Raw genomic sequence first — 22314 nt, 5'->3', positions numbered from 1 at the left:
ATAGGGAATATTTTTTAACCTTCCCTCCCCTTTCCCAGTGACTTCTGCTGGAATGAGGAAAACAGCTAGTATCAGGTGGTCAAGATTTCATGCTGATCTCTTGTGTAAAGTGTAAAGTATGCAAATGTTCAACAGGACTCCTGCAGAAGCTGTTAATTCCAGTAATGTTATTGTCTAAGGTCTGATCAAAACTTGATTGCCTACAGTGAAAACCCATGGGAAACTCACAGCAGAAGAAGGCTGCTGGTACAGAAATGCTCCTTTCAAAACAGAAGCAGGAGCCAGTAGGTTGACAGGACCTGTTCTTGACTTCAGATAAGTTTGTTATTTTAAATTGCTTTTGAGAATTTCCCTGTGGTTTAGTTGGTAAAAATAGCAAGCTCTACAAAGACACAACATAGGAATTACAATAAATAACCCCTTTTAAAATCATTGCTCTTATTGTTCCTTCATAAGCCTAAAACCCATAGAGAAAGTTGCTTACGGCCACAGTATCATTCGCACTAATATCCACAGCATTAACAAAGTAACTGTGTTTGTGTGTTCATAAGTCATTTAGCTCAGTCTGAAAAAAGCAACTCTTAGCTGCCTGAGGTTCAGGAAAGGGAGGTTGAGAACCTGCTGCCAAAGACTCACATGTAACAAACGCCCCTCTGTGTTAAAATTCTATTAAGAAACAGCAAGACCTTTATGTTTTGGAAGCTGTACCTTTCATCTTTCTATCAGTTCCTAAGAGATTCTTACAGATGATCTTCCAATGATCTTTGGCCCACTCAATGGGACTCATGGTATGTGCCTGTGCCATCAGAAGCAGGCCTCTGGCTTGAACTGAACTTCAGCAAACTGGGGGCTCTCCAAAGTGCAAGGAAAACACTGCTGTAGTGTTCACAGTCCCTCACACAACATCAGGTAATATACCATTGCATACAGAAGGGTCCTATATGAGGAAGGAGGACAAGTCTCACTCGTACTGTGTTGCTATGTATAGTAAAGGTGTTAGGTGAGGAGGATCCTGCAGTGAGATGCTCTGCTGTTAGCTTGTTTTGACAATCAGATAATGTCCTCCTAGATCCTACCCAAAACACACAAGTCCTTCCCAAACCATGCCAAGGCTTTTTTGAAGAATTAGGAGTCAAAAATCAGAAAAGAAAGTTAGAATTTGGAAAACTTCCTAGGAGAAACCATAGCTGGTGGGCCTCCTTGTTATGAATTCACTTGTTTAGCATCTTCTGAATGCAACTGCCATGCCATTTGTGTATGCCAAGAAAGGACTGCAACACGGACACAGCTGGGCAGAAGCCAAGAGGAAGAGAATTTGGGCTAAACAGGTTTTAGCATACAGCAAACACCTTTACATTATCCACCTTACTGAGAACAAAGACATACTGCAGAGCTGGGATTATCATGTGAGATACAACACCTGGCTCAAGATCATGCTAGTTCAGTAGGACTTGTAGCAGAGAGAAGAATAAAAAGAGGACCAGGGATAAATTGGCCAGACACAGGATTCATTACTTCACCTTACTGAGTGTCTTCTCTATTTGTAACTAGAAAATGGTGCAAGTAGAGTCAGCAGTTGGAGGGATGTGGTTGACTGCAGCCAGCTGCAGACACACATCTAAGTGCAAATTCTCATACTTTGCCATCAAAAGCATTCTGGTATATCTTTAGTCTACACAGCTGCACCATCTCTCTCCTTTAGAGAAAGCAGACAAGTTACTTGATTCTTAAGACCTAGGAGGCATATGAGAATCCAGTCCCAAATCTTTTGATGATGTTCAGGCAATATGAAGAAGCCTTAAAGTGAATGAAACTTATACTGATTCCTTGTGGCCCTTCAGTCTACAAAAAGAGAATGATGTCCTCCTAAATTAACTAGGAATTAGCCCCACAGTGGCTCTGAGTAGTTTCTGGAGTATTGGTTTTATTAAATCTTCTTTGCTTTATTAAATCTTCATTGCTACTGGCAGATAACAACAGACTGTACAACCCAGTGCCCAACAAGATGGGATGGATGAAGCTGGCTTTTCTCCTACATCACACAGCCAAGGCAAAAGGCAAAAATTCAACTGTATCAGCTGAAAGAAGTGAGAGTTTTAGGTTGGTATTATAAACATTCAAAAAAACTCTCAACCTAATATCAACATTACTTACATTGAGGAACTTGATTCAAGTGCAAAGGAATTTTAATGCCAACAACAATAAAAATGAGGTACTTTGTAAAGAGTTGTTTTGTCAGTTGCTATTTGGGAGGACTATACTAGGACTATCACAGCTTGAAGGAAGCAAGTACAGGTCTAGCAGTTTCATGGGAGTTGCCAGCTACAAATATGGTGCACTGAAGCTTTGCCAGGGTCATAGAGTCATAGAATGCATCAGGTTGGAAGGGACCCCTGAAGGTCATCTGGTCTAACACCCTGCAGTGAGCAGGCACATCCCCAAACAGATCAGGTTGCCCAGAGCCCCATCCAACCTGACCAGGAATGTTTCCAGCCAAGGGGCATCTACCACCTCTGTGGCCAACCTGTAACAGTATTTCACCACCCTCATTGTAAAAAAAAGTCTTCCTTATATCTAGCCTTAGTCCAAAACCATCACTCCTTGTCTCAACAGGCCCTGCTGAAAAGTCATAGTATCACAGTATCAGTCAGGGTTGGAAGGGACCACAAGGATCATCTAGTTCCAACCCCCCTGCCATGGCCAGGGACACCCCACACTAGATCAGGCTGGCCAGAGCCTCAGCCAGCCTGGGCTTAAACACCTCCAGGGATGGGGCCTCAACCACCTCCCTGGACAACCCATTCCAGGGCCTCACCACTCTCCTGGGGAAGAACTTCCTCCTCACATCCAGCCTGAATCTCCCCACCTCCAGCTTCATTCCATTCCCCCTAGTCCTATCACTACCTGAGATCCTGAAAAGTCCTTCCCCAGCCTTCCTGTAGGCCCCCTTCAGATACTGGAAAGCCCATCTTTCTAACAGGCCCCATTTAAGTACTGGAAGGCTGCTATAAAGTTTTCCCAGAGCCTTCACTTGTCCGGGGCGAACAACCCCAACTGGAAACAAATCTGCCTTTTGCCATCTGACACCATTAAACTGAAGCAGAGAAAAAGTATGGGTGAGTTTACTCCCAGCCTGAGCTGGTTGATTAGCTCCCTCCACTTCTGAAATCCCAAAAGAACTCTTTGACTGAAAGGCAACAAATTATTTGGAAGGGATCCCAGCTTAGAATTGGATTTTCCTCCTGGAATTACATGATACTGAAGAAACATGAGAAGTGGTAAAATTCTTTATATTATGTGGGAAATCAACCCAAACATTTGGAAAAATCTAAAATGCTTGTCAGTCTGAGCTTCAGAAAGAAACTGATAGGCAAAACTTTTCACAATTGCCCAGAATACCAATGGCTGATTAGACAATCTTTGATAAGTTTATGATTTAAAGGAAATCCCAAATGTCTCTATAATTAACCACACACTCAGGCAAAAGCAGAGAAGGTTCAGTTCCCTCTATTATGCAGGAAAACAAAAGAAACCCTCAGGATGTGCAGATGGATTTAACCCTAGGTGTGTACTGTACAGAGCAAGGAGGAAAACAGAAAGGGGGAGACGAACAGCATAGCAAAGCACCAGGTTTGTAGATGGTTGCTCACCAGAAAGACAGGCATGGAACTACAGGCAGGGTAACTGCTTCTGTACTAACAAGGTCAGATGAACGTGAGTTGTGTACATCCTTTATGCATAAGCAGGACTGCATGAAATGTGTCCCCTGCCATCATCAGGTTGTTTTGGGTTTTTCTTCCCCAAATGGAAATAACACATAGAAACTTTTTACTGCATAATTGCTGGCATTTAAAAAGAGGTATCAACTGTCCTCACCAAAAGAAATCACTGAATTTTCATTTTCCCTACGTGAAAGCAGTCACAGAATTGTAGAACCATAGAATGGTCTGAATCAGAATGGATGAAGGCATCTTAAAGATCAAAAAGTTCTGGACAGCAGATGCAAAAGTTCTGTACAGAAGGTGCAAAAGTTCTGTACAGACCATTAAGAAACAGAAAGCTTTAATTGCTACAGTGGTAGCTCTGCCGCCACTGAAGGAGCCAACCACTCATCACTAACACAGTGCCAAAGAGTAAGAAAAAAGGAAAAGTGGTTCTGGCCAATTTTTGTGAAACTGAGTTGTTGATAATATGGAAGTGAAATGACAGAAATGCTTTTCCCTGCTTCTTTTCTTCACAGTTCCTTGAGATGTTGAGCCTCCTTAGTTTCCTATACTGTGCTATGGGGATAGTTTGGGGCTTGGGGTGTTTTTTTGTTCGTCATTGGAATGTGCTGCCCAGGGAGGTGGTGGAGTCACCGTCCCTGGAGGTGTTCAGGAGGGGATTGGACGTGGCACTTGGTGCCATGGTCTAGTCATGAGGTCTGTGGTGACAGGTTGGACTCGATGATCCTCAAGGTCTCTTCCAACCTTAGTTATACTGTGATACTGTGATTCTGTTTCCATGTTCCCCAGGGAGAACAGACAGGTAGGTCTTCTCATCTAGTACCAGTGGATTCACCCCTACCATAACATTTGACACAGGTGTCGTTTCATTCAGATATTGATTTTTCTCCATTTCTTCAGTCCACAAAATGCATGTCCTGTTATGACTGCATTCTACTTGTATTCTAATCACTTGAACTTTCCCTAAACCTTCCTTTCTAGGGAATTTTTTAAAGTGTGTGGCAGGTTCTTCAATTCATTTTTAGCTGCAGCACAATATTGTATTTGGCTGCCCGATTAAGACTAACATTTACATGACATTTAGGGCGCACTATTTTCTAGACTGTCTGTCACGAGTTGATGGACGGCGAAAAAGCCTGGATGTGAAGTCTTATATATTCATCTGGAAGAAGGGAGTGGGGACTGCTTGTATTGGAGGGGAGAGGCATCTGGAGCACAGACAGCCCTACTCTCCTGCATGTGAATGCATGGGGGAAATGTGAGAACGGAACTCCTGTTACTATCCTACACCCAGATCCTTTATCACTTCACATGAATACATCCCTCTTCAAAAAATTCAAAGTATCTTTTAACATTTATAGACTAAATCAACATATTTAGGAACTGTGGGTGGGAATTTTGAATTGGGTTTAAGGTATTTAAGTCTTGCCAAAAAGGGGTATTTGGCACCCGTTTCCCTCTGCAAATTCCGGTTTCCATTCATTCAGGAACAGAATCTGCACACTATGACAAATAATCTGCACACTATGACAAATCAAATAAAAATTATAGCCTATAAATAAATCATTTCAGTCTCAAATTATTTACATTGCTCTGACAACTTATTGCACTCGAGAGATGCCAATGCTAAGGCAAAAAGATAAGGATTTATTTAAACACTAGACTCCGTGTGGACTGCTGTTCGTTTGCAATCCGATATTCCCATAAGAACTTGAGAACTGCTTCTGAAATGACCTGCAGGAAGCTCTACCCATTTGTCAGAGGATACTGTCTGGTATTCATTTTAGCAAGTTTCAAATAGGGGGAAAAAAAAAAAGACAGAAGGGAAAGGGAGGAGGGACCAGGCTTGCATTTTATCTTGATCCTTGTTACAGACATGCAGCATTCTGTGCCAGAGAGATAAAATTGATTTAAAGGCAAAAACCGCCCTAAGATTTAAAACTCTGTGATGAATCACATTCTTAGCCCATCTAGCTAGCTAGTCAAAATCCAGAAACAAGCAAGAGAAGTGATCTAGAGATAAGCAGGAACACTCCTTACCTCTCTGCCTTTTCTCAGTTACTCAACCAGAGCGAGGGCAGAGCAACAGCACGTTACACAAGGCAGCTTTACAGGATGTCTCTGTGTCATAGTATTTTGAGACTTCACAGAAACACTGAATCACAGAATGGCAGGGGTTAGAAGGGACCTCTATAGATCATTGAGTCCAACCCCGCTCCCAGAGGAGGATCACACAAAGAAGATCACATAGGAACACATCCAGGTGGGCCTTGAAATTCTCCAGAGATGAAGACTCCACCACCCTCCGAGACAGCCTGCTCCAGCACTCTGCCACCCTCAAAGCAAAGAATTTCCTTCTCCTGTTCAGATGGAACTTCCTATGTTCAGGTGTGTGCCTGTTACCACTTGTCCTGTCACTGGGCACCACTGAAAAGACTCTGGCCCCGTCTTTCTGATATCCATCCCGTAGATATTTGTAAGCATTAATAATAACCCCCTCAGCCTCCTCCAAGGTGAACAGCCTCCTCTCTCTCAGACTTTCCCCATATGAGAGGTGTTCCAGATCTCGAATCACCTTAGTGGCCTTGCACCAGACTCTCCACTGGTTATTTGTCTTTCTTGAGACTTAAAGCTAACCATGCTGCATGCCAGATGGACAAGGCAGAAGTAGCAAACAGGGTGGCACTAATAACTTGCATTTTCCTCCACTTCCAAAATATCCCCATAGTGCCTTTTCCTCATGTACAATCTTTCAGATGGTAGCTTCTGCCTAACCATTGTGCTCAGAAATCTTTCCTCCTTGTCACACTAGAAGGTGTTTTTAACCTATCTTCAGCCCATTTTGTCCTTTGGTGGAACACAGAGAGGAATATGTAGGTGTACAAAAAAAACCCCAGACACATAGCTGCTGAAATCACAAGCAATCACATAATCTTCCACCTCTGCCACTTTATGTCTATTCAAATCTTCCATTTGAAAATGCATATTACAGCTATGACTTGCATGTACCAGATCAACCCAAAGCAACATACAACCACCCACACACTCCAATGAAAGCTGGGTTTATTCTATAAATTTGTGTAGAGTTCCACATTATTAAACCCCCTTTTTAAAACAAATCCTAGTGTCAAACACTCAAAAATTGAGAAATGTCAAAGGAAAAGTTATGTTGGTCTAGTTCTGCAAGTGCATGATGACAGCATGCTAAGTTATGTGATCCTGTATTTTTTCTTGGCACCATTATAGAGTATTTTCCATATCTGCTCAATCTTCCTGCTGTCTGCCTCTCCTTTCCCTGTACCAATGCTTCCCAGCCTTTTTTACTTTCCTTCTTTTGGGCTTGTCAGGCTTGTCCTTTTCATTGTATCTAGACAGTCTATCCTTAGGCTGGGCTACTTTAGATGGAAGAGACCCACAAAGGTCATCCTGTCCATCCAGTAAGCAAGGACATCTAACTAGATCATGTTGCTTAGGTCCCCAGCAATTTTGACCTTAAACACCTCCAGGTATGTGGCCTCCACCACCTCTCTGGGCAATCTGTTCTAATGCCTTACCACCCTCATTGTGAAGAACTTCCTAATGTCAAACCTAAATCTACCCTGTTCTAGTTTAAAACCATGAGTATGACCCATGGGAAAAAAACAAACAAAACAAAACAAAACAAAACCAGCAACCTAAACTACATGCATACCCATACAAAAACCAGGAGAAAAGGTGAAAATGATGTCAGTTATAATCCTAAGCATTAAAAAAGCCTAGGAAATGCCAGAGTGAAGACTGACCAAGTGACATCAACAAGCCTGTAAGGAAGGGTAATAATGATTTTCCAAAATGTTTCAAAACTGATTGCTGGAAGTGAAGGAAAAGAAACACTTGGGACTCAATGGGTTCAAAACAACAGTCAAAAGGAGAGCATTGTTTAGATAGGCCATTTGATCCCTTAAGGCTTGTTTCCATCTCATTTCTTCTTTCACCTCCTCCTCCTCATGGCTTTCCTCTTATCCTAATGCTTCAAATCTTTACTCCAGAGAATGAAAGAGTCTAGAAATTCCTGAAGGGCTGTTGAAAAAAAAATCAACAATGGAGACAAACAATGCAGTTTGCCCTAATCTTGTTCTTGGAAACATCTGAACCATTTAATCCAAAACATTAAAACAAAAAATTCAGGCTAAGACAGACATGGAAAATATCAGTATAAACAGTTCAAATTTGGCAAAGCTCATTCAAATGAAAATAGAGCCTTATAAAGGGATCTTTCAGGAAACCTTGAATTTAAGAGGAGGTCATTTATCAGTTTTGCATGTAATAAAAGACTCTATTAAAAAAACAGTACAATGACTTTACATAACAAGCATCACAGCAATGTGTTATGTGCTTTTGCTAACGGTATGGCCTTTCTAAGCTCAACTTACATCCCAATAAGCAAAGCTTGCTGAAAAAAATCAGCTTAGTAATGACAAAATAAAGGCAAATCTGGTGAAAACCTAAGAAATACCAAACCAACTATTCTTTTCAAAAGCAAAGGAATTCAAGGAGTGAGTCAGTTTTTAATTGCTGGCACCAGTGAGAAAGAAATGCTACCAACTGGCAATGCCCCAGCTGTGTTTGTCAGCTTAGAATCACTATTTTCCTGTCATTGAAATCCCACAAGTAGGCCTTTCCAGCTCAAATGTTCTCTCCATGTTATGAGATGAACATGCAACCTTGAAATCTATCAGATACACAGCTAACTAAAAATCTTCATAGGCAAATCACTTAGAAATGGATTAGGTATTAAGTGCAACACATTTGCAACAAATGCCAGCCTCTGGCAGAGTTTGTGAACAATGAAGATAAAAATATTTAGAGCAGACAAAAGTATGAGCCCAGGACATGTGCCATGGGAAATATAAACCTGAATATAGCTGAAGGATTGTCCAAAATGAACCAATCCAAAGCATCCTTCCATCACACAGCAGTTAAAGAGTTAAAGATGTGACTTACTGATATAAGACCACTGAGAGTCCTGGGAAACACAGAGGATGGTGACACACTTTAAGAAACCCTTGCATCTATTTCATTCCTAACACAGCCTCTGCTCTGGTGCCCAGCACATAGCCTGAGCAGTGAGACAGCCAAACAACTAGAACTGGGAAATGAAACCACTGTAGAGATGCTTTTCATTATTAGGACTCTAATACCTCCTGCATAGAGCACAAGGTGAGTGGGTCATCCTGTCAGCTTGATAGCTCCCTTTGTACTTGCATGCAGGAAGCTCCTGAGGAACTTTGTTCTCACAGAAGGAGTCACCAGCAACAAAAATAAAATAGTGTCTGTGTACCATCTGCCTACTCTGGAATGGTAAAACTTCACTGAGCTACTCTTCTCAAGGAAACAGTGAATACCTAGCCCTTACACCTGAAAATTATTTGAGTGGTGTGGTGGGTTGAAATTACCCCAAAACAAAATTGCCAGTCCAGCTCAGCTGGAAAGCAAATGAAGCTGTATTTACAAGCAAAACTACAATCCAGAAATATGAAATGCAATATTTACATGTATTTACCATTTAAAAACAACACAAGAACCCCCCTGGACAAAACCAGAGGGTTACTAATAGCTTCCCCTCTCTTCTCCCTTCCACCCACCCTGTATAAGGTACAAGAGAAAAGAGGAGAAAAGCAGAGAGCAGCTTGTTAGGACTTAGCCACAACAAAGAAACACAGCCAAGGTCAGCAAGCCAGCAGAAGCAACCATCTAGTATCTGCTAGAGCAAAGAAGCCAAAAAAGAGAGAGTTAGTTTATACAACTAACTTTTTGTTAGTTGTCAGACCAATGGGATTATTTAGACCTTATCATTATTTTTCCTTTACATCCAATGGGAACTTATTTACATTCTACCATTGCCCCCAGCTTAAGCGGTTCAGAGGAATAAGTCTTGTAAGAGGTACATGAGCAACATTTGGGCAAGATCAAATAACAGCCAGCTGCATCTAGTGTGGAGGCAGGTCCCTGAAAAGCAGGAGTACTGACCAGATTCCAGAATATAAGTGATTCCAGAATATGAGATATGTCTTGTGATAACACGAGTGAATCTTGTGGTAAAGAATGGAGCTCAGTTAAACCCCCTCTCCCCCCTAAGATTTGAAGGGCTGTCACACTAACTCAGAAAATGAAAGTTTGCATTTTAGGAGAATGAAATGACAGAGCCTTCTCACTCCATGTGCCTCATAATGCTGTATGTATTTGTTTCCTCGTTGGATGAACAAAACTGAGACTCTAAATCAGGGGAAATGCATTCTCCAATATAAGCCCCACACCAACAGGTAACTACAGACCCTTGAACCTGCTCACCAACATCCCCTGCCTTTCTGCAGTATTGATGACTTTTTGCTGTTTTCATACTTTCTTTGGCCAGGAAGGTAATTTAAAGCAATGAGGGTAAAGAGCAAATTCATCTTCCTGTGTAAATTGTGCTCATTTGTTAATTTTTGCCATCCTTGAGGCATGTGTCTGGCTCTCCCAGGTAAGCACTGGATCTCCCCAAACAAGATCAACGAGCAGATTTTGCTTTGGACCAGAGAACAGTGAACACTCCCATATTTATTCAACAAATGCTTGTCTCCCCCAGAGCATAGAAGTCCTACAGAACCAGTGGAATATACATCCAGCAAATGAGTTCCTGAAAGTCTGCCTTTGTCATAAGTCTCTGGCAGTGCAACTTGGAAAATACAAATCAAATTTCCTCCTACTTAATTCATTACAAAATTCAAAGCCATTGTAAAGTCCAGCAGAAAGTCTTCTTAATTCTAGTGAATTAAGTCTTTCCCCTTGCCTTATCAAGTGTATCAACTTTTTTTTGGGTAAGATTCTTTTTCATTTTCACAGAAAAAAACTATCTTGAAGTCATTATTCCTTTACTCACAGCATTTCATTTGCAATAAGGTGGATTTCTTGCAATTCCTGGAGAATCAGATGGCTCTGAAGTGAAGGTTGAAACAGTATTAGTGTCTGTTTTCACTTAGCCCATTCTAAAGTTCCTTTTTCCTTAAGCTGTGTATGACTTGCTTGGCATAAAATTTCCTACTCAGAGTGCTCACCAGTGTCCTCTGCCAAATACTGAAGGTTGGGTACAGCAAGCATACTTGGCATCTAAGTATTCTAGGCTAAACCCCAGAATTTGGCTACTGATTTGGGGTCTATCTCTTCCCCCCCCCCCCCGCCTCCCCTTGTCATGTAAGTCCAGACATCTGTATGGAAAACTATTCATGTGCTTAAAGGCCCTGAAAAAAAACAGAAAAGGAAAGAAAAAATATTCATGTGCTTAAACCACATGCTTCCAAGGAACTTGCTGTTTGGCATACAGAGGTTTCTTTGCAATATGACTATAAGAGATATTTACATCATATTGCCTCTAGTTTTCCCTCAGCAACTCCTCCTCTCAGACCTCCCAGGACAAAATGCATGTGGAGGTTACCCAGGCAACAAAAACAATTAATCTAATGTCATCTACTTTAGAAGCGAACCAAAGAACACATACATGCAGTTGGATACTGTCTTTGCAAAGATCTCCACTGGGGTTGTTAGGGGATCCATGCCTCTAAAATCCTTACAGAAAAGGGAGATACAAAAACAGGGTACATGAAACTACAGCCTAGATCATTATATCATTGTGTTAGTTGTAGTATGTTGTTACTGTCTCATAAGAGCATCTTCAGGGAGATGACATAATATTTTACATAGACCAGCAAGTCAAGGGAGGTGATTCTGTCCCTCTACTCCACTCTCCTGTGACCCCCACTTGGAGTACTGTGTTTCAGCTCTAGGGCCCCCAACATAAGAAGGACACAGATCTGTTAGAGCAGGTCCAGAGGAGGGCCATGAAAATGATCTGAGGCCTGGAGCACCTCTCCTGTGAAGGCAGGCTAAGAGAGTTGGGGTTGTTGATTCTGGAGAAGAGAAGGCTTTGGAGAGACTTACATCAGACTCCCACTACCTAAAGGGGGGCTACAGGAAAGCTGGAGAGGGACTGTTTACAGAGGCACGTAGCAAGAGAACAAATGGCAATGGCTTTAACCTGAAAGAGAGTAGACAAAGAAATTCTTCACCATGAGGGTGGTGAGGCACTGGAATAGGTTGCCCAGAGAAGTTGTGGATGCCCCTTAGTGGGAAGCGTTCAAGACCAGGTTGGATGGGACTGCTTTATTGGAGGCTATCCCTGCTTACAACAGAGAAATTGGAACTAAATGACCTTTAAGATCTCTTCCAAACCATCCCACAATTCTATGATTTTTGTGTCAGTTCTGGGCCTGATATATTGATTATCACAATGAAGAATACTCTTAGTACCTGTTTATTTTCAGACTCTGAATTTAGGGCCAGTGAAGTGCTTCTCTGCAGTATGAAAAAGGTGAAAAATAAACACACAGACAGTGTAAACTACACCAGGATTTTGCAGTGGAAGAGTGAAAAAGATCAGTGTTGAAAGCAATTGCTCAAAATGAATAAAGGATTGCAGATCACAAAATCTAGACATCGAGCCTTAACCTGGTGTTTCACAGGAAGCCTCTTCACACAAGGCAAAATTAATACTTTATATTCCTGAGATATAAACATTCTAACATTTTATTTTTCAAATAAACCCATGCCTAATCTAGCTGGAGATGTCCCTGCTCACTGCAGGGGGGTTGGACAAGATGACCTTCAGGGGTCCCTTCCAACCTGATGCATTCTGATTCTTACACTTAGTGTTGCCACAACTATGTGGCCTCATTGTGCATATAAACTTAGGCAGCTTAACACTTCTTGTCAAAAGCATTTCCCATATGATTTGGTGTAAGATGGGACGTTTCCAACACTGAAATGTGTACCACAAGCCAGTGCTCTTTAACAAGCTGCATACACAGTATGAAAACTATAAATCCCCCTTTGCAATTCACACAGAGTGCTAATATCAGATTTAACCAGGGCAAATTGGAAAAGCCATTAAGCCATATAAAACAGTGACTACAATTTGAAATAGAGCTTTGTAAGTCCCTGAAAAAAAAGCATATACAATTATCAGGTTGTAAAAGGGGCTGACATGCAGTTTGGGTTGATATTTCTTCTGAGACAGTGGGTTTATAGGCATACTTAAATGTGAGCCTGCTGGAAGGATCCCAAAAGGAGATAGGATTCAAATCCCTCTTCCATCCAGTTTTTTGTTCTTGTGCTGACCTACCCAACAGTGGCTGATCCTTAGCTTGTTGATGAGATGAATACCTTTTCATTGTAAATATAAGAAGGGGGAAACAAAAGTTCTTTACCATACACAAAGTGATTAGCCCAGTTTCTTGGCAAATAAATACAATGGGATGATATGCAGAGAGGTCTTCAATGATCCACCTGTTTAATGAAAGGCATGAGGTCATTCAGAGATCGTTAGACTGTCACTTAAATTAGCTCATCTGGTACATAAATCTCCACTGTATCCCTACTGTGAATGCTGCAAAGGGTTATAGAAGGTGAATTAGGAATTTCCACTGTTAGCACATACTTTTGTGGCCTTAAATAATTTTTCTGTAATGAGTGTAAAGTTTATATCCTGTGCTCCAACTTCTCATGTTGCAAGTGGTAATGTATATAGCTATTTCCAAGTAGTTCACTCTGGGAAGAAAATGTGGCACTAGTGCCTGTTCTGTCCTTTGATTATCTTCTCTTGAATCCTTGCCAGTGGGCATACATAATGTGAAATCAATCAAACATATGGAATGAAATAATGGAAAAGAAAAGCCAAGTGCTTAGGTTTCAGCTCTTGGTCTTGCCATCTGAAGCCTGGTTGAAACTGGAAAGGATTCAAGCTGTGATATTGGCCTCTGCACTCTAATTCACTGTGTATCTGAAGAGGACTGAAGCCAACAGCCCAGTGTGGAGACAGTGTTTGCTTTGGGTTTTATTAGGGGATAGACTGTTGAAATAGTGGTTTCAGCCCCACCTCAAACCAAAGGCCATTAACTTGTATCCACTTTCCTCAGGATTCCCAAACAACAAATACAAAGACTACAGAAACAACATGTATTTTTATGTGTCATACAAAATGAAATGTAAGGGTAGAATAGTGTGTCCAAGCACTGAGGGAGGAAAATGGCAAAGCTGGACTTCTAATCTGTTTGCCTGGCAGCCAACACACTCCTACATCATACAAGGGCCTCTGTCTTTCTGCTTTCTCAAAGGCTGCCACTGTTATACACAGTACCTTAGGTCTCTTTCCATGCCTAATGGTGGTATGCCATGAGTCAGCTTCTCTCCCTGCATGTGTTGCCCTACACACCTATAGCCATGCCATAGTATTGGGTACATTCAAGTATATTGGTGCCTGTACTTGTTGTAGTCAGTTGCCCAATTTACCAAGTTAAGAAGGCAACAGCAGTTAAGAGATACAAACAGCATGACTACAGTCTATCCATGATTTCTCCTACAGGATCTAAAATCCATTTAGTGGAATTTATTTTTTTAATGCTGACAGTAGTGCTTCAAAGATGAGACTTGTCCAGGCCTCCCTGTCCTCATCTGTAATGTCTTGACTCCTGTCTGGAGACTCATTTGTGTATCCAGCTAGCATCTCCCTGATATCTTTATGGATCATGGACAGGAAATACTTTGTGTGACCTTGATAAATTCCAGAGCCATTTATCCTTCTTAGCAATTCTCATTTGCAAGCAGAAAAAAATTAATATCCTACATTGACATGCAACCATTCTTGCTGTTCTGAGCAGGCCACCCAATGGAAACCAGTGAAGATGGCTGAGTAGTCAAGCTCATTATTCCATTTTGTTCTTACAGAATCACAGAATTAACCAGGTTGGAAAAGACCTTCAAGATCATCAAGTCCAACCTATCACCCAACACCATCTAATCAACTAAACCATGGCACTAAGTGCCTCATCCAGTCTTATTTTAAACACTTCCAGGGACAGTGACTCCAACACCTCCCTAGGCAGCACATTCCAAAGGCAAATCACTCTTTCTGTGAAGAATTTCTTCCTAACATCCAGCCTAAACCTCCCCTGGCACAGCTTAAGACTGTGTCCTCTTGCTCTGTCACTGGTTGCCTGGGAGAAGAGACCAACCCCCATATGGCTACAACCACCCTTCAGGCAGTTGTAGACAGCAATAAGGTTTCCCCTGAGCCCTGAGTTTATGTGCAAACTGTTCTCACATACTCCCTTTCCTGACGCAGGATGATAACTACAGCATCACTTTCCAATGAGCAGGGAGGATGTCAAGATGCCAACTTTCCAGATGCTTGTAAGAAGCTCTTGCATGTGGTTCTAGGAATGACAACAAGGAAACTCACTTAGTGATTCATCAGGCTGAGACAGAAGCTTGGGCTATGAGACCAGAAAGACAATGTCACCTAGCAGTCCATAAGGATTGGAAGATATTTTTCCTAAAGCAAGGATATATGAAGTAAAGTGCTTTTCCTGTCTCCAGGAAATCTAATCTTCCTACACCCTCAGATCAGGTCTGGCTCCTTTGAACATCAACTGGCCATCCAAACCTATTTCCATTTGTTTGGTGCATCTTTGATACCAACACTTCACGAAACAGCATGCTTCAAAACCCAAATCTAGACTTATTTACTGATTTTGGCTTTTGACACAGTGGGCCATCCAGCTACCACTATGTACTAAGGAATGAAGCTGGAGATGGGGAGATTCAGACTGGATGTGAGGAGGAAGTTCTTCACCATGAGAGTGGTGAAGCCCTGGAATGGGTTGTCCAGGGAGGTGGTGGAGGCCCCATCCCTGGAGGTGTTTAAGACCAGGCTGGAGGAGGCTCTGGCCAGGCTGATCTAGTGTGGGGTGTCCCTGCCCATGGCAGGGGGGTTGGAACTAGATGATCCTTGTGGTCCCTTCCAACCCTGACTGATTCTGTGATTCTATGTCCCTCAAAAGTCTAGCCTTTGCTCTTATACAAGACCTTTTCCCCCAAATTCCTTGAATCCACTTTCTATCTCTTTTCTCTGAAACTCTTCCTCTCTAGACCACCCATTGCCCTTTAGACAGTGGCATGTACCCAAGAAAACTTCTCATGTGCTGGCTTTTCCTCATCTTCCACCTACTAAAGGCACTGGCAAAACTCTCTGTGACTTCAGTGGAAGCAGAATCATGTTGCTGATGGATAACTGCACTTCTTCCCCTAAATCCCAACAGCAGACACAGAGTTTGTAGCAGTGCAGGGCAGTTCTTTTTCTCTGTTGCATTATAAGAATACTGCAGAAGCATCATAAGTGCATAATGCTGTACGTGACTCTGACACTATTTTTTGACTCTTACATGAAGTACTTGGCCTCTTCCATTTTATTTCTGTCGATTTCAGCTCTATATGCCAACAACCACTTTCTGACGAAGAAAGGACTGACTCTCCCAGCCAAATGAAAAAGTACATTCCTGATACAGCATCCAGCTGAGACCTTGAATAGGAAGCAATATACTCAACAGGCATCCTGTATCTTCCTCCAACCCATCATCCCACCAATTTTCTGTTCTCTCAACACTTTCAGAGACTAAGCATCAGCAGTTCCTTTACAGGATGAGCTTAGTCCAAGATATTTTATTACCTTAACCATTTGTTTGTACCAGTGGTTTCTCACTGCAACCCTACAAAGGCACAGAAGAAGAAAGAGGAAAAGGTTTGAACACAGTAAGCTGACCTGAACATCAGCCTAGAATGTATGCAGAACACATTTTTGAATCACAGATTTATGAAGTGCCTCTGAATCTTCCTCTCTCAGTGCACTGCCTAGTTGCTTTTGTTCACTTAGTTCTGCGTGGTTAATGTCAGGTGTTGGTCTGCCCACCAAAACTTCCCTGCTGCTGGCCTCTCAAATAACAGGCTTTTTCTGTGACTCCTCTGCTCCTGCTGCTGCAACAACAGACCTTCCTGATGAGACCAAAGGCAGCACTCCTTGCAGGAATGTATGTCTGTTTTATACCTACAACTACTGAGAAGACTAAAAGACAAACTGGAATAAACACAGTCAGAGAGACTCAATATTGGATATAATCAAAATGACCATCAGAGTAAAATCCAGACGTGAGTATAAGCCATGATAGTTAAGACCTGTGCTGTAAGCCTCCATCAGAACACAAAGATCCTGGGATCTGGGAGCTCTCCTCAATGTTTTTTTGGAGCCAGGCAGTTAAACGGGAAAGTCTGACTGCTCCCATCAGAGATTTTGGCCTGCCTTTAATTATCCCAAAGTGCATTAATTATGGAGACAAAAATCAAATTTATTTACCAAAATGTCACTATGGAAAATTCAAAATATGATGCAAGGTAGCTTGCTCAATCACATGTAAGTGGTTTATTTCCCCAAGAATTCCAATGAATATGTTATGATGGCAGGGGCTCATTTTAATGGCATTATCCAACCAATATTCATGAATTTGCAATGTTGAGTAACTCTCACTGTTGTTTTTTATGAACAACATTCTGTGCCCTCAATAGTTACATAAAGATTATTGTCATAAGCTAAAGAGGATTAACAGGAGCTGGGGTTCATTATTCTGATGATAATTTTACTTTATGATCATTATTTTCTCATATGACTTTTGCATAATTACCGCCATAGGGCGATTCCAGTTGGATTGGGAAAAGGAGAGCTACAAACTCTATCTGGAGTTCTAATACAGCCTAGAACTAAACAAACCCCAAGTTAAAACAAACAAAAGAAGCAAAAAAGGGTCTCCAATATTTTTCAGGAAATTCCAGCTGTGACTGATATTTTGTGTCTCGGGTGCATTTTGGTACAAGACTCCAAGCAGACTCTTCCTAACAGATCTAGAGTCAGGTATCCTAGAGATTTTACACACAGGATCTCAGTAGTGCCCCCCAGAGAATTCCAGAAAACCCATGCCCTTCTGATGTGGATCTTCATGAAAAATAGGATAGGATAGGATAGGATAGGATAGGATAGGATAGGATAGGATAGGATAGGATAGGATAGGATAGGATAGGAGAGGAGAGGAGAGGAGAGGATAGGATAGGATAGGATAGGATAGGATAGGATAGGATAGGATAGGATAGGATAGGATAGGATAGGATAGGATAGGATAGGATAGACCAGGTTGGAAGAGACCTTCAAGATCATTGCGTCCAACCTATCATCCAACACCACCTAATCAACTAACCCATGCAACCAAGCACCCTGTCAAGTCTCCTCCTGAACACCTCCAGTGATGGTGATTCCACCACCTCCCCGGGCAGTTACATGTGTCTCTGAAAGGTCCTGTGCAGGTATCTAACCTCAATTTTCCCGTCTTCAAAAGCTACATCCAGCCACATCCAGCTGGCAGCCAGTCACTAGTGGTGTGCCCCAAGGATCAGTGCTGGGCTCCATGCTCTTTAACATCTTTATTGATGATCTGGATGAGGGCATTGAGTAAATTTGTGGATGACACCAAGCTGGGGGCAGGAGTTGATCTGCTGGAGGGTAGAGAGGCTCTGCAGATGGGCACAGTCCAACGGCATGAGATTGAACACATCCAAGTGCGGGGTTCTGCACATTGGCCACAACAACCCCATGCAGAGATACAGGCTGGGGTCTGAGTGGCTGGAGAGCAGCCAGGCAGAGAGGGACCTGGGGGTACTGGTCAATGGTAGGCTGAACATGAGCCTGCAGTGTGCCCAGGTGGCCAAGAGGGCCAATGGCATCCTGGCCTGCATCAGGAACAGTGTGGCCAGTGGTCTCTTCCAGCCTGCTCTGGTCTGGTCTGGTCTGGTCTATTCCATTCCATTCCATTCCATTCCATTCCATTCCATTCCATTCCATTCCATTCCATTCCATTCCATTCCATTCCATTCCATTCCATTCCATATAACTCAAGCACAAACCTTCTCCAAATAGGCTGACCATACCTATTTTGATATCCTCAGCAAGAATTTTTAATTCTTCCTTTTTTTTTTAATCTCACCATAATTTTTCTTTGGGTTTTTTGTTGCCACTGCACTATCCCAGTCCCACAGGATACTCAGAAACAATTTTATCCTACAGTCATAACAGGAACAAAAATAATTGCACTTTATCAGGACTTGTCCCTCTGAGGAAAAAGACTCTTTCATGCATTCTTTGATAGATAAGCAAAACTTTGAGCTGCTTCAAGCAGCCCAAGACCTCACTCTTGTTTTTGTAGAGAATACCAGTGTTACTGAGAGGCTGCACAGGAACCCAGACACAGACACTCTCACAGAGAGTGAAAGAGCAGTTTGATCACCGAGAAAACATGTGAAACAGTGTGTGAACCCAGAACATTTGGCCTTGTGATAGAAGGGCACCAGCCATGCTGTGGCACTCAAGCAGTATCAATAGCAATGCCAAAGGACATGTGATAATGAGGAACAGGAATATGTGCTCTTCTTTGTTCCACAATGGAGCAAGAGTTTCCAAAACAAATGTTTCGAAGGCAGAAATACCCATGCAAACCACTGGTGTGTAACTCAGCATGCTGAGTGATACATAACCAGCTGGGAATTTGCTCTGCAGTGTTTATTTCTCTACAAGCTTTTTATATTACAATCAAAACCGAAATTCAGATGCTTAAAATTTCCTTTAGAACTAGATTGCTATCTTAATGCAGCTGAATCCACAACTGTGCACTTGGAGTGTCTTAGGAGCTGTGATGGGAAGATCAGCTGAGTGTCCTCAATGACTCCAAGTGAAGCAAGGCTGGAAAAGTCATTTTGACTTCATTCCTTCGTGTCCGTCTGCACACTGTCTTTCCCTTCTCAATTCCCAGAGAGCCAGAAAAAATGGCAGAGATTTCCACTCAAGCAGAAAGGCAAAACCCCTGAACAATGCAGCAATTATGATGCAGTGTCTGCATGTTTCTAAAGAATTTTACTGTAGGGCTGCTGCCCATGAACCTCATCCTGGTTATTTTACACAGCCACGGCTATGCAGAGAATTTTTTTTGCTACTACAAATGCTGCTCCATGACATCACAAAGAGCAAATGAATGAGTATGGGGATGCCAGATTACATCACAGCATCAGAAAGAAATATTTGTGGTGAGATGTAAAAAGGCTGGGCCACACTGCTAAAGGCATAGTCATTTCAAAAGGACTACGCCATCAGCTATGAGGATGATTACATGACTTGAACATCTCTCCTATGAAGACTGAGAGAACTGAGGTTGTTTAGTCTGGAGAAGAGAAGGCTGCCAGGGGATCTTACTAATGTCTGTAAGTATTTGAGGGTGGGTGTCAAGAGGAAGAGGACAGGATCTTTTCAGTGGCACCTGGTAATAGGACAAGGAAAAAGGATATAAGATAGAACATAGGTAGTTCCACCTCAAAATGAGAAGAAACTTCTTTACTGCGAGGGTGACAGCCTACTGGAACAGGCTGCCCAGAGAGACTGTGGAGTCTCCTTCTCTGGAGACTTTCAAAGCCAACCTGGTGGTGTTCCTGTGTGGCCTGCCATAGGGGATCCTGCTTTTGGTAGGGGGGTTGGACAAGATGACCTCTGGAGGTCCCTTCCACCCTCTAAAATTCTATAGTTCTATGATGTTGTATCAATCTCCAAACCTCTTCCAGACATCACAAAGGAAATTAGTAACATGACACAGCAAAGAACTGAAAACCACAAGGGTTTTGATAATCAAGAAGTTAATGGCAGACCATTTCATGCAAAATGGAGCCTCCATTAGTGATGTTAATGTGATTTGAACAACTCTTACACAGTACAATGATGGGCTGCAAGTGAAACTAAATCAAAAAACCCAACACATTAACACTCAGGAAAACATGGGAGAAGTATAAATACTAGCTAGTCCTAGAATGAGAAGAAACTGGCTACTCAGTTTCAGTAGTTCACAAAGTAACTGCAGCACCTCATTAGAGAGGTGTAGTGAGAGAGGAAAATCAGAACTACACAAAGAAGCCAAGTTTATAAACTTGAGCAAGCATCATTGTGGTCCACAATGATTTTGTGAGCCTGCACAGACGATGCCCAACATTAGTCTTCATTCAGATGTATTAACTATCACAGTGAATTACAAATTCAACTAGGTTAAAGTTTTGTCTCTATTCACAGGTTGTAGAGACATTCAATGTCATGAAATAGATTAGCCAAACAAATGTTGACCTTTATGGTGATTACTGTCTGAGTTACATGGTCTTGTCTTACTGCTTGAACAGATAACTCTTGGAAGCAAACACAAGAAAGTGGGATCTGAGTATTTCTGGTGAGATTTTTCATATAGGTGTATGCTCAACATTTATGATGTTATAGAATCATAGAATTGTTTTGCTTGGAAAAGACCTCTAAGATCATCAAGTCCAATCTTCAACCCATGACCACCATAGCCATGAAACCATATCCCAGAGTGCCATGTCCACACATTTCTTGAATGCCTTCAAGGACGGTGACTCCACCACCTCCCTGGGCAGCCTGTTCCAATGCCTCACCACTCTTTCAGGAAAGAAATGTTTCCTAATATCCAATCTACACCTCCCTTGCCACAATTCCAGGCCATTTCCTCTTGTATTATCATGTCATACTAGGGATAACAGACCAACCCCTACCTCATTGCAACCTCCTTTCAGGGAGCTGTAGAGAGCAATGAGGTCTCCCCTTAGCCTCCTCATCTCCAGACTAAACATTCCCAGTTCCCTCAGCCATTCCTCCTAAGACTTCGCTAGACGCTTCACCAGCTTTGTTGCCCTTCTCTGGACATGCTCCAGCAACTCAATGTCCTTCTTGGAGTGAGCTCATAAATGTTCATTTTACCTACAAACACCCCTCCCCCCCAGTCATTCATTCACGTTGGGCAGGTATATCACAGTATCGCAGTATAACTAAGGTTGGAAGAGACCTTGAGGATCATCGAGTCCAACCTATCAACACAGACCCCATGACTAGACCATAGACAATTACATGTAGATCTGACTTTTAAAATATTCAACTATCAAACCAAAGATGAGTTGTTAGCCCAGTCCTCAATGGAGGAAATCTGGGCTCAAGTTAGGATGCTTATTTCACAGAAGACCTAACTTCTTGAGGGTCTGCATTGGGCATATATACATACTACAAATGCATACATACTTTGTTTGGAGAAAAGTGGGGAAACCATCTGTCTCCAAAGAACAGCAAAATATTCCCATTTTCCACTAGGAAATCACAGACTTGAATTTCAAGTTAAGAGATATGTTTTTCATTTAGACAAGAAAATGCTTTTGGAATGATAAGGACAAAAATTAGTTTCCTGAGTGACCAAAGCTGGACTCAAAGTTGGACCTTTCAAAGTTCATATTTTCTTTAATTATAATTTTATAATCTCACAGGTTATAACTCATCATCAATTTGACAGTCTGGCTTTATGCAGGTTTAATGCTGGCATGTGGTATTTGGTTCAGGAGTTAAACTATCACAAAGCTTCAAATTCAAGCAAGTTTCCTTCAACGTTATCAAATCTTAGCATGTTTTTTAACAATCTGCTTATCGTATTTTAAAGGTCATCTCACTTCAGCCCCCTTATTAGTGCCTCTTTTGGAGTTCACACTTTGTTCACACTCCTGGCATGTATATTAGCAGGATATGATTTCAAGGTTCCACTCCTATGAACTTACA

Source organism: Melanerpes formicivorus, unplaced genomic scaffold (genome assembly GCF_026170545.1).
Source record: "Melanerpes formicivorus ecotype bairdi unplaced genomic scaffold, bMelFor1.0.p_v2 SCAF_51, whole genome shotgun sequence".
Taxonomy (NCBI): domain Eukaryota; kingdom Metazoa; phylum Chordata; class Aves; order Piciformes; family Picidae; genus Melanerpes; species Melanerpes formicivorus.
This window is presented reverse-complemented; position numbering follows the sequence as displayed.